At 41.0% G+C, this 12,359-nt stretch overlaps 1 long non-coding RNA gene across 1 annotated transcript; it reads left to right on the top strand.

The window, feature by feature from the left end:
• The first annotated feature begins 5,884 nt into the window (after positions 1-5,884).
• Positions 5,885-9,432, top strand: LOC123137278 (uncharacterized). Its single transcript, XR_006468025.1, has 2 exons — positions 5,885-6,368; positions 8,851-9,432. It is a non-coding gene; the product is annotated as an uncharacterized lncRNA (long non-coding RNA).
• Positions 9,433-12,359: the final 2,927 nt, after the last annotated feature.

Here is a 12,359-nt window from a genome sequence, read left to right as displayed (position 1 = left end):
GGGCCTTCTAGTGAGTTTCTCCGGTTTGTGAGGGGTGTGTATCCAAACTTTCGTCAAACAGGACAATTTTTTTACCACATCAACTTGGTGGCATGACATTACATCAAGCAAGGTTTCATGTTTTTCTGTTCATCTTTTAATTGTTTGAAATTAAAATGTCATGGCTCTCCATGCATGTGTCCATTCCATGAGACCGATATGTTTGAAAATTCCTTCTAATTTACTGCACATGGAATTAACTCGCACACAAGTACACAAGTATTATTTTTCAAATAGTTATGGTTAGCCGTTGCATGTACATGTAGTTCAAATTTGAATTACGGTCACTAAATGGCTAGAAAATCACTTAAATGTCTTCAAAAGGTCAAATGAACCTTGAAATTTTCCAAAATTTGACATGACAGTTGTATTAGTACACGTTACACGTTGAAATTTTTTGAAGTCCATAAGGGGAAGCTATCTCCCGTTCATCATCATACATGCATTGTTCCCTCTCGGAACCACGAGCCTTCTAGTGAGTTGCTCCGGTTTTGTGAGGGGTGTGTGTCCAAACTTTTGTCAAACAGAACAATTTTTTTACCACATCATCTTGGTGGCATGACATTACATCAAGCAAGGTCTGATGTTTTTTTGATCTTTTTTTATTTTTTGGAATTAAAATGCCATGGCACTCCATGCATGTGTCAATGCCGTGAGACCAATATGTTTGAAAATTCCGTCTAATTTACTGCACATGGAATTAACTCGCACACTAGTACACAAATATGATTTTTCTAACCGTTATGGTTAGCCGTTGCATGTACATGTAGATCTAATTTTAATTAGGGTCATTAAATGGCTAGAAAATCACTTAAATGTCTTCAAAAGGTCAAATGACCCCTGAAATTTTCGAAATTTTCACATGACAGTTGTATTGGTGCACGTTATACGTAGAAAATTTTTGAAGGCCGTAAGAGGAAGCTATCTCCCATTTGTCATCAAACATGCATTCTTCGCTCTTAGAACCACGAGCCTTCTAGTGAGTTGCTCCAGTTTATGAGGGGTGTGTGTCCAAACTTCCATCAAACAGGACAACATTTTTTACCACATCATCTTGGTGGCATGACTTTACATCAAGCAAGGTTTCATGTTTTTCGGATCATTTTATAGTTTTCTGGAATTATAATGCCATGGTACTCCATGCATGTAGTGTCCATGCCGTGAGACCAATATGTTTGAAAATTCCTTCTAATTTGCTGCACATTTAATTAACTCGCACACAAGTACACAAATATGATTTTTCAAATCGTTGTGGTTAGCCGTTGCATGTACATGTAGTTTTAATTTGAATTATGGTCATTAAATGGCTAGGAAATCACTTAAATGTCTTCAAAAGGTCAAATGACCCCTGAAATTTTCCAAATTTTCACTTGACAGTTCTATTAGTAAACGTTACATGTTGAAAAAAATTGATGGCCGTAAGAGGAAGCTATCGTCCGTTCGTCATCAAACATGCATTGTTTCCTCTCGGAACCACCGGCCTTCTAGTGAGTTGCTCCGGTTTGTGCGGGGTGTGTGTCCAAACTTTTGTTAGATAGGGCAATTTTTTTACCACATCATCTTGGTGGCATGACACTACATCAAGCAAGGTTTCATGTTTTTCTGATCCTTTTTTAATTTTTTGGAATTAAAATGCCATGACACTCCATGTATGCGTCCATGCCATGAGACCAATATGTTTGAAAAGTCCTTTTAATTTGCTGCACATGGAATTAACTAGCACGCAAGTACACAAATATGTTTTTTCAAACCGTTATGCTTAGCTGTTGCATATAGATGTAGTTCAAATTTGACTTATGGTAATTAAATGGCTAGAGAGTCACTTAAATGTCTTCAAAAGGTCAACTGACCCCTGAAATTTTCCAAATTTTTACATAACAGTTGTATTAGTGCATGTTACAGGTAGAAAAATTTTAAAGGCCGTAAGAGGAAGCTATCTCTCGTTCGTTATCAAACATGCATTGTTCCCTCTCGGAACCATGAGCCTTCTAATGAGTTGCTCTGGTATGTGAGGTGTGTGTGTCCAAACGTTCGTCAAACATGCCAAATTTTTTACCACATCATCTTTGTGGCATGATATTACATCAACCAAGGTTTCATGTGTTTCTGATCTTTTGTTAGATTTTTTTGGAATTTAAATGCCATGGCACTGCATGCTTAATTGTGTCATAGCCGTGAGACCAATATGTTTGAAAATTCCTTGCAATTTACTGCACATGGAATTAAATCACACACGAGTACACAAAATATGACTTTTCAATCCGTTATGGTTAGCTCTTGCATGTACATGTAGTTCAAATTTCAATTACGGTATTTAAATGGCTAGAAAATCACTTAAATATCTTAAAAGGTCAAATGAGCCCTATAATTTTCCAAAATTTGACATGACAGTTGTATTAGTACTACCAATTTTCTTGTATATTTAAAACACCATCTGTTGCCACTTTACTCCAAATTCGTATTTCACAGCTAATAAAAAATATCTACAACATCACACACTGGTGTTTTGTAGGAATTGTTTGCGATGAGAATTTCTGGGTCTATTTAAGTCTTCCTCGCCAGCTCGTCTGCTCCACTGCCGGCAACCCCCGAGTCCAGAAATCCCGATCCCCATTCCCGCTCGCCCTTCTTGCAAAGATGACGTCGTGGAAACGCTTCGTGAAGGCCCGTATTTTGGCCTCGTCCCCCCCCCCCCGAGCGTTGCCGCCTGTGCCGAGAGCGCGGCCGCCTACGCCGAGAGTGCCACCGCATCAGCATTGAGCACGGCCGCTTCCGCCAAGAGGGCGTCTGTGGCAGCCAACAAGGCAGTAGCAGCAGTCGAGACGGCTGCAACTGCTGCTGCGATGGCGGCTGCACACGCTGGGAGCGCTCGAGCTATTGTCCGTGCCGCCGATGTCGCCTGGCCCGGGTCGAGGCCATCCACCCCAAGATATTCCAGGCCACCTTGGAATCTAGCATGCAAACCACGTCCGAAAAGGCGGCAGTGGCCATGGAGCACCTACTTCCTCATGAGGTCATCGAGCAGGAGCTGGAGATGCAGGAGGTGACGGAGATCGAGGAGCATTGGAAGAAGGAGTTGTGCGTGGCCCAGGTCGAGGTAGAGAAGAGCCTGTCCGTCGAGGAATCAGTGGCGGAGTACCAACGCGAGCTCTGGCGCAGCCACTACTACGAGTACTATAACCTTGGGGGCGGCGCCGAGGACGAGGACAAGGACAAGGACGAGGACGCGGGCAACTTCAACAGGGGGGACGCGGAGTCCACCAACGGCGGCATGTCACCAAGGCAAGTCATCGACATCTCATCTCACACCGGCGATGCATAGACCGGCGCGGCGGCGGATCTGTTAAAATTATTCATACTTAGGAATTGTTTTAATTGCTGGTCTTTTGTTAGAGAAATGTTTAGGTGAACTGGCTCTGTTTAATTACTAAAATTGCTCGATTCAGTAAGTCTAGTATGTGTGTTCTACGCTCTTTTGTGTGCCCAAATTAGCAAGCGATGTCAAATTATTCAATGACGTACCCGGGGACATTTCCATCAAAATTTGAATTATCAAACTCATCCCATGTGCGTTAAGCAGAAGAATCATTTGCGATGCACAATATCGTTCAAAGTGAATGGTGTCTGGCGGCACCACGCGCAAAGTTTCCCTCCACATATGGAAATTTTTGGCCTACCGCCGAAATATCTACCCTCCCACCTCCCCATCCCCTTTTCTCCCCGACCACAAGTCACATTTCCTCTGTTTCCCCCTTCCTTCCTTCCTTCCTAAGCTAAAGCCGCTTCCTTGCTTGCTTCCTCACTCTCGTCGTCTCGCATCCTACCGCCGGGGTCGCCATGGTCTTCTTCAAAGACCTTTCCAGCGGTTCCTCGTCCCCCTCCGACTCCTTCACCATCCGGGTATGCCTCTCTTCTCTCTCTAGGGCTAAGACTTGGAATGAAGGATTTTTATCCTGTGGTCGATTTGAGTCATTTCTTCCTCTTGTAGTTCCCTAGGACCATCAGTTGCGACGAATGGAGCGGGGTGGCCGAAGATCTGTCTGCTCGTTGTCACCATCAATCTCCATGCGTCAAGCTAGTTGCGTTTGAATCTGTGGACAGTGGGAGGAAGTTTCTGGCATGTGCAGAGAAGGTTAGACCCTCTTTCGTTGTTACAAATCATTTGTTAGATGTGATTCAGACACTGTCACGGTCCCAACCCATTCATACTACACCTTCAACCAAACACACCCTAAGGCAGTGTCACAGATTGTACCTAGTATCTAAAAATGTTGCCATCTCATCAGCGGTGCCATTAGAAAATTATTTGGCACCGCTTCATTAGTTTGTGGAGCCAACTTGTCCACACATCCAAGCAGCCAAGTAGTAAAATATTAAATCTTTATGGCATGAAGGAACTAGGCATCATAGCAACTAGGTGCTCCGGAGTTCGGGTCCCTGATTTTTTTCCGCTGCATCGGCTCGCTAGTGCAGGGCACCGGTGCAAAATGTAGCAACAATTGTCTTTACACTGGTTTTTGGCATACATAGTATACGGCCTTAGTGCTATTAGTTCTGTGTTACTAAATTTGTGCATGTACACACCTGTTAATATCAATTTGCTATCATCCAAACACTATCACTATGCTGTTGCAGTTATATTTACCTTCCTCTTAAAATGTTCAGTTTGTTATTTATAGTACATGAGTAAGAACTTGTAGTGTTGTTGTAGTTAACTAGGAAATGGCCTGCTCTGTGCGCGGGCTATAAATGTGTAATGCTTATTGATCATATGATTTTGTTTGTCTAAATAAAAATTGAAATTACATGTGATGCCATTTCAAAATATATATAAGACTTTGTGACATAATTTTATCTTTGGTATATTCTGGTTTTTTTACCGATATAGAAATATATTTGTCATCACTTTATCATTTACGTGTTAATTATGCATGATGGACTAACTATTTTATTTTTTGATTAATTTGTTGTTCAAAATTTTATTCTTGGCATTTTTATCATGTGGTTAGTTATATATATTTTTCCGCAAACACAAATTTAATAGTTGTCATTGTTTTCGTGTAGACATGGATAGATTTGCTAATGTTGTGCTAGATTGGTAGGTGTCGTTCACTTATAGAGCGATTTTTGTACTACAGGTGATTTTGTTTTAATTTGGTATAAAAATTTAGAGTGTATTTATATTGCACACATCCATTAAAACTTTATTGTTAGTTATTTGTTTCGATGGTCATTTGATTTAGTTAAGTTAAGACATGTGCGCTCAATCTAAATAGGGTTGTTCATAGTGTATTAGTTTTGGTCGTTTCGGGGTACCACTTGTTGGTTGTGTAGTGTACCAAATTCTGCTTCTTAGCGACTGTTTTCATGGAATAAAACTCACTTTCTTCATTTTAAAAAAGGCACATGTGTGCAGCAGTGCCAACGGTGACTTGTATTTTCATGTTAGCATGGTTTGTTGTTAGACTGTCTACTTTCTAGAAAATAAACATCGTCCATAATATTTTCATTATTAAAAAAAGGTATAGTGCACACTATTACGTGTGTAAAACTTTACTGGTTTCATTGGTCCCACCAATGCTAATTGTATCTTCCTTTTTATGGACGATGCTTCGGTGCCTTAAGACACCTATCTTTGTGTCTATGACATGTGGGCCCAACAGATGGCTGGCCCATACGTCAGTGACCCCAAAAGTAGGTGCCTTTAAGGCACCGAAGCTGTGTCCCCTTTTTATGTAGTCTTAGTAGTTTTTCTATGTTGTTTTTAGAAAAGTTCAATTTTTCTGCTGGTGGAATATTATGGGATTTAGCCAAACAGGCTGACGCAGATAGATATAGCACCACACACATCTTTCCTACACGCCTTAAAAGGAAATCCTCTTTCCCTTTCATGCTTTCACAACGACACATGTTGCTCTTGCTCTTACCCTTGCCCGATCCCCTTTCTCACTCGAAAATTGCTGCCGCCGGTAGCTCCCATCAGCTTGATTCCTTGATTCAGTGCCTTGAGCTTGTTCGTCCTCACCTGCAGCCTGCCCTGCAGCTTGATTCGTTTGTGCGGCCACATGGCGACCTTCGACGACGGCTGGTTTGTCTCCTGATCTCCTCGTACGCCTCCTCTATCTCCGCCTAGGATGGTAAACGGCGATGGAGGGGTAGCAGGGCCCAAGGTGTAGCTGCGCAAGGGAGGAGGCGAGATCAGGCGTGGATTTCATCTCCCGCAGCTGCTTTGATCCATCTTTACTATGAGGATGGTGTAGATGTTTTCTGCCCCTAAAGCGCCGGCCAGACGCATCCTCCACATGGGCAACATTCTTCAAAGTCTGAAGGTCGTCTTTTTTCCTTTTCCTGGCTGTCATATTTTTTTTCATAACCGCTTCCTTTGTTTGTGTGATTGGACTAATATAACGTAATTAAGTTAATGCCTATTTGTGAAAAATGCTTATTTTTAAGGGCTCTATAAGTGTTAACTAGATAGATAACAATTAGTGAGTGAAATTAAAATAAATTTAAATATATGTCTGCGCACAGAAGATAACTCAATCGTCGGCGCTTTTGCCATCGGTATGCATGTAAGCGATGCGCTTGCTCTATCTTGCGCAGTGTGAGGTTCGTAGGGGCGTTGTCATCCCCAAGTTCCATCTCGGGCGCGTCCTCACAGTCCCAAAGCGAGGCAGCCCAAAAAATTTGTCTACGTCATCGACAAAGGCAGCCTGGCTTGGTCATCGTATATTTTCACCAGCATGTCTTCAAATGACTAATACGTACCAAAATAAAGGTTTAAACTGTAGGATAAACTAACCTGAGATATGTACCCTAGTCTACATGATGGATAGCTTATTGTGGAAACATGCACTAAATATGCTTTGATTAATGTCATGTGGCTATTAAGGTGAGAAGCATGCATGGTCCTGAATCTGAAAATAAAACATGGATTGGTACCCATCAACAGACTTCTTATAGAACAGAATTGACCACAACCATATGGATGTACATGGAAAACAACATACCACCATCTCTCTTTGAAATAGCAATATTTATTGGAAATTCACATTTGGTGCACTCTAATGAGCCGATAAGAATTGTGTAAATCTATGGATAGCACACTTTTCAAACATTGATGCAAGGTGGTAACAATCATTTAATATTTAATGTTTATGGGAATGTTAGAAAAGAACAATAGAAGATAATATTGTGCAAGTCTAGACTACGCATCCCTCCAAATTAAGGAAAGATCGTGGGCACAAATTCTAAATGCATAGGTGTATGTTCCAGTTTTTATGAGCTGAAAATACTAACAATTTTTATTTTAACTATAACTGAATTTTCTTTGTCACTGAATTTATTTTATGATCTGAATGTCTAGTTGAGAAAAGTTCACTGAAGTTACAAAAAAATTGCATTATGTCAGCCATTTCATATTGAATGCTTATGCCAAAAGAAGTGTTATATAGCCACGTACATGTACCTATCGTGAAGTTAAGGTGGATCGTAGATCTTTGGGGTTTGATCACCATGTATGTTACAAATAAAAGCAAGGGACTGGGATTCCAGTGTAGCATTTCCAACACCAATAGACTTTTAATACTACACTATGAAAAAGATATGTACCATATTTAGAACTGAAAGCCTTTTAGTAGATTGTATTTTTCTTTGGAGTGCCTTGTCTTCTCGTTGCTACATCTGAAAGGAGTTCCAAAATATATCAGTTACTATTAAACAATGTAATCAGTTCCAAATAGCGGACATGCATCATACTTCATCCGATCCATAAAAAGTGTTGCAGTTTTGAACTAAACCCAGTTCAAAACTGCGACACCTATTTTGGATCGGAGGGAGTAGTAGTTTACAGGTGTAAACTTGCAAATATCACCACATTGCCTCACTATATAGATGATGAATCAAGGAAATGCTGCAATTGGCATGAGCTTAAACATATATGCTCATGTGTGTGTGTGTGTGTGTGTGTGTGTGTGTGTGTGTGTGTGTGTGTGTGTATTCTAGTGTATAGTTACAAGAAAAATAACTTGGGCATACCTTTTAGAAAGGAGTGGAGAAAGTGCTTCGATTGCCCAGAGTTGGCATCTAAACAGGAAAAAATGGATGGATAATTTTATAGTAAATAAAAGAACTTTCCAACATTCCTAGACATCTAACATTTATAGACTTTTTAGTCACTATGCCCAATCGCTAAGATATATCATCTTTCACAACCAAGCTTTAGCCAGTGCAAATAGAGCATCATTAACATGGACCGATCCAATAAATAGATAACTGATCTTTTAATAAATATACTTAAGGAGGGCAGCCCTGTTTTTACATTAATGTAATTATCTCTGAATGCAAAAGTAGATATTTCCATACTAAATGGATTATGATTTAGAAGGTAGATCCAGGTAAATATGCGACCACATAACACCTCGTGAAAAGATCATCATTTTGAAGAGTTACCAACATAACTAAAGTAAGACATCACAGTATTGCAGCATACACAAGGGGAAATTAATCGATTAGTTAGCTTGCCTAATCCAGAACCTATGTAAAGTAGCCAACCTTTGCACACCCTTCCTTATAAACAATCTGAAGAATAAAAATTGCTATTGAAACCGTGCTGGTATAAATCAAGTGCAGCCCTGTGCTTTAGCGCCAACAATGTTCATTGTGTTACAGTGCATTGATTGAAAAGGCCTGAAAGTGTTTTCTAGTTTTACAGTATTAGCAGTTGATTCTTGATTGATGCTATGTGTTCCTACATAAAATTCTCTGTTAGAATTGAAGCCTTGATACTAACAATTTGACAAACACTTGCAGTGTGTTTCCCTACAGCAAGAAATAAGGAGGCACATAACTCGGAACGATTGGACGTGGGGAGCAAAAAAAGAAATATTACCTTGTTGTTTACCGCAAATAGTAGTAAAGGTCCAACCCCTAGGTAAATATCGCCCTTGATGAAGAGGTTGAATTCTGGCCACTTATAGGGTCTGTCTATGGCGTGTATCTCAAGTCCCAACTCTCACCTGATGGGTCTTCTAATCTCCCTCTAGCTGGCTGACAGCAGAATTCATATGTTAATAACAATGCTGAAAGAGCAATCCAACCATCCAAGGCATATGGTTTTGGAGATCAGCAGTTTGCAAATACGGAAGGAAAAATTACCTTATAGCAGCTAGCTGTTGGGGTGAAAGCAAATTGTAAATTTTTTGATTCAGTTATGTTTGCACGTGGTTGTACCACATCAAAACTGATATAACCTTCCTAATCTTATGACAATTCTTTCGCCTTATTTTTTTTTGTAGCTGAGCGACTGCTTATATTCTTTTCCCTGGCGGCCATACATGCCTATCTCTTGTGTATTCATTGATCAATTTTTGTTGAGCATATTAGCTACCAATCTGTCCTGCTTAGTGGTCGATCCTTTTAATAAGGGACAAAGTAGAAGTAACACTGCAGTGAAGAACAATAGCATACCTAGCCATCAAGGCCGGATTCCTGTATGCACATTGAGCAGCAGAGAGAGAACAAATATGTTTGAGGTTGAGGATGCATGGTGAGCCCGAGGGGAGGCTCGATCAATCTCGACAGTTACCCCATCGTCGGGCATGGCTTCCATGGGGGCATGGAGATGATGTTTTTTTTTCTTTAGGAAATGATTAATTATTATTCGTTTTTAGTGAAAAGATATGGAAGTGAGATATGTACGTGATGGATGTGAGGTTTTTTTTTTTGAGGGGTATGTGAGGTTGTTTTTTTATGTGAAAAGATATGGATGTGAGAAATGGACGTGAGATTGGTTTTTTGGGAAAAGGTGAATTGTTATTCAGTTTTTTTAGTGAATCGGCAGGATATGTAATGGCAAAGGTGGGTAATTATTTTTCCTTTGGTTAGATCAGACGACTGTAATTTCTTTCTCTATTAAAATAAATGGCTGGATGTTTCTATTTTTTGTGGTAATTTCTAGCATAATTATCTTTTTTCTGGTTAGCCCGTAAAGTACGTTTTATATATAATAGGTTATAGCTTCTGATGTTTCAGAATTTGGTTGTTGTCTCAGTAGCAAATAATTCGTTTGCATATTGATCTTTTTAAGAAGATATGTCATAATTAACCAGTTTGTTCAATTTTTCAAACTAAGTACTAGTGATTTTTTATGTTGCTATAAATCCATTTTCCCTACAATTGTTACTTATCTAGTTCTAAATATTACAGGATGTACGGAAGTGTTCTTACTGGGAGTGGGTTAATCAAGAGTAGCCACAATCTTTGAAGATGTGCCTAGCAAAGCTTTGGAGCATGTATCAGGAAGAGAACAGAGGTAGGCTTAGAGAAAGTGTTGTCAGCGCTGAAGAATATTTGAAGATGCGGGATAAAAAGAAGAAGGTGGGACTATCTATATGTTCTTATGAAGTTGAACTATCTATATGTTGTACTGTGTTGTTTTTCGGTAGCTATCATATTGTGATGTTAAAATATACTCCCTCCGTTCCAAAATAGATGACTCAACTTTGTACTTGAGTAGAACAAAGTTGAGTCATCTATTTTGGAATGGAGGGAGTATCTATGTGCATGATATGAAGTTGGCAAACAACTGTTTGATATGAAATGTGAATTTGCGTAATACTGGAATTATTAATTGTAAACTAATAAACCTGCTAAATGGGTCATGGAACTTTGCAAACGGGTCTAAAAGTAAAAGTGCTTGTGATGGATAGCCCAATGCCACACAGTTTTCTTCATCAAATCGTGTGTGATGCAGTTGATAAAAGCAAACGATTAATCAACGCGGAGCGTGTGTGATAATTACACCTATCACACACGAGTCTGTACATAAACCTGTGTGGGATGTACATACGAACGGAAATATTTTCCCTGGATTGACTGTGTGGGATGTACATACGGAAGAAAACGTTTTCCCTGGATTGACTGTGTGGGAAGTACATACGAACGGAAACGTTTCCTTGGATTAACTTTGTGAGATGTACATAAGAACGGACGCGTACTCCTTGGATTGACTCTATGTGATATACATACGAAAGGATTTTCTTTTTCTGGGATTCACCGTGTGGGATGTACATACGAACGAAAACAATTGGGTTTCGATGCCTTATCCGATCACACACGAGCTCATTTTGCCCCGGCCTATGTGCCAGGAGGACCTATCCCCGACGGTTTATGGGTCGTGTAGGAAGGACTCGTCTATCGCCCACACTCACTTGGCGATGCTTCCAAATGCATTCACGGAAAGGGGTTAAAAACCGTTTGTATAGAACCGATGTGTACCATGTAAGTACATGTTGTGATGAATCTAATGATCGTTCGAGATGTAAATGTTTTTCTCCACATCTACCTGGTCAAACTTTTCTGAGGGTTGACTTTTCAAAACATCCACATGCTTATGGACGTGAGAGAGAGTGTGAGAGAGAGAGAAATGGAAAGAGGGAGTGAAAAAATGTGTGTGTGTGTGTGAAAGAGACATGGACACACACGATAAAGTAGAGAAAAAGCGTGTATGTCTTATGCAAACATATCACACATGCATCTTCGACAGCGGAAGCGAGGTGAGGAGATAGTGTGTGGTTGTTTGCAACCGAGAGAGAAAGGCCCCTAACACGTGGCCAAGAGAGGTCTGACAAACAAGGGAGAGAGGGGAAGGGAGAAGCATGGATAAAATGCAAACATGGGGAGGAGAGAGTGTATGTTTGTGACAGAGAGATCCAGTCGGTGTTCTGGGAATGTGGGTACCCAGACTTGCCTGCCTGCGGCACATGGCGTGGCTCTATCAACGGCCTGGTATGGCCTAGCTTCGACATCGACAACTCAAGACCCTCGCGAGGGGCCAAGCCTCGCGAGGTGGACGACCAAGACCTCCAAAAGGAGCAGCCTCCTCAGGCTGGATCCCTAGGAGCAGATATTTCCATGTAAGCCTCACTCGCGAGGTTCGGGTGGCGTGATCCATGAAGACCAAGGCCAAGCGGGCGCCGGGGGGCGCAGTGTACAAGTTTCCTCTTTGGTGCTAAGGAGGCAAGCGCAGGCGCGGAATCCCGAGGAATCAGCCAAATGTTTCCATTCCCGTGCAACAAGACCAAGACCGCCAGGACGACAGGATGAAGGTCATCACCGAGCCCACCACGGCGTCACGGCCAGAGGCTTCTGCAGGCGAAGACGACTTTCATCAGGATAAGATGTACTAGTTGTCTACCTTCAAATTTGGCCGTTGTAGGATCCGTTCCTGCCTTCATTTGCGAAGAGGACCAAGGCCACTATATATAGGACCTAGCCACCACCATAGTAGGCGATCGGAACCATTCCACCCTCACCAGCTC

Source organism: Triticum aestivum, chromosome 6B, assembly GCF_018294505.1.
Source record: "Triticum aestivum cultivar Chinese Spring chromosome 6B, IWGSC CS RefSeq v2.1, whole genome shotgun sequence".
Classification (NCBI taxonomy): Eukaryota; Viridiplantae; Streptophyta; class Magnoliopsida; order Poales; family Poaceae; genus Triticum; species Triticum aestivum.
Note: the sequence above shows the minus strand (reverse complement) of the source record. Positions and strands in the feature narration are given on the sequence as shown.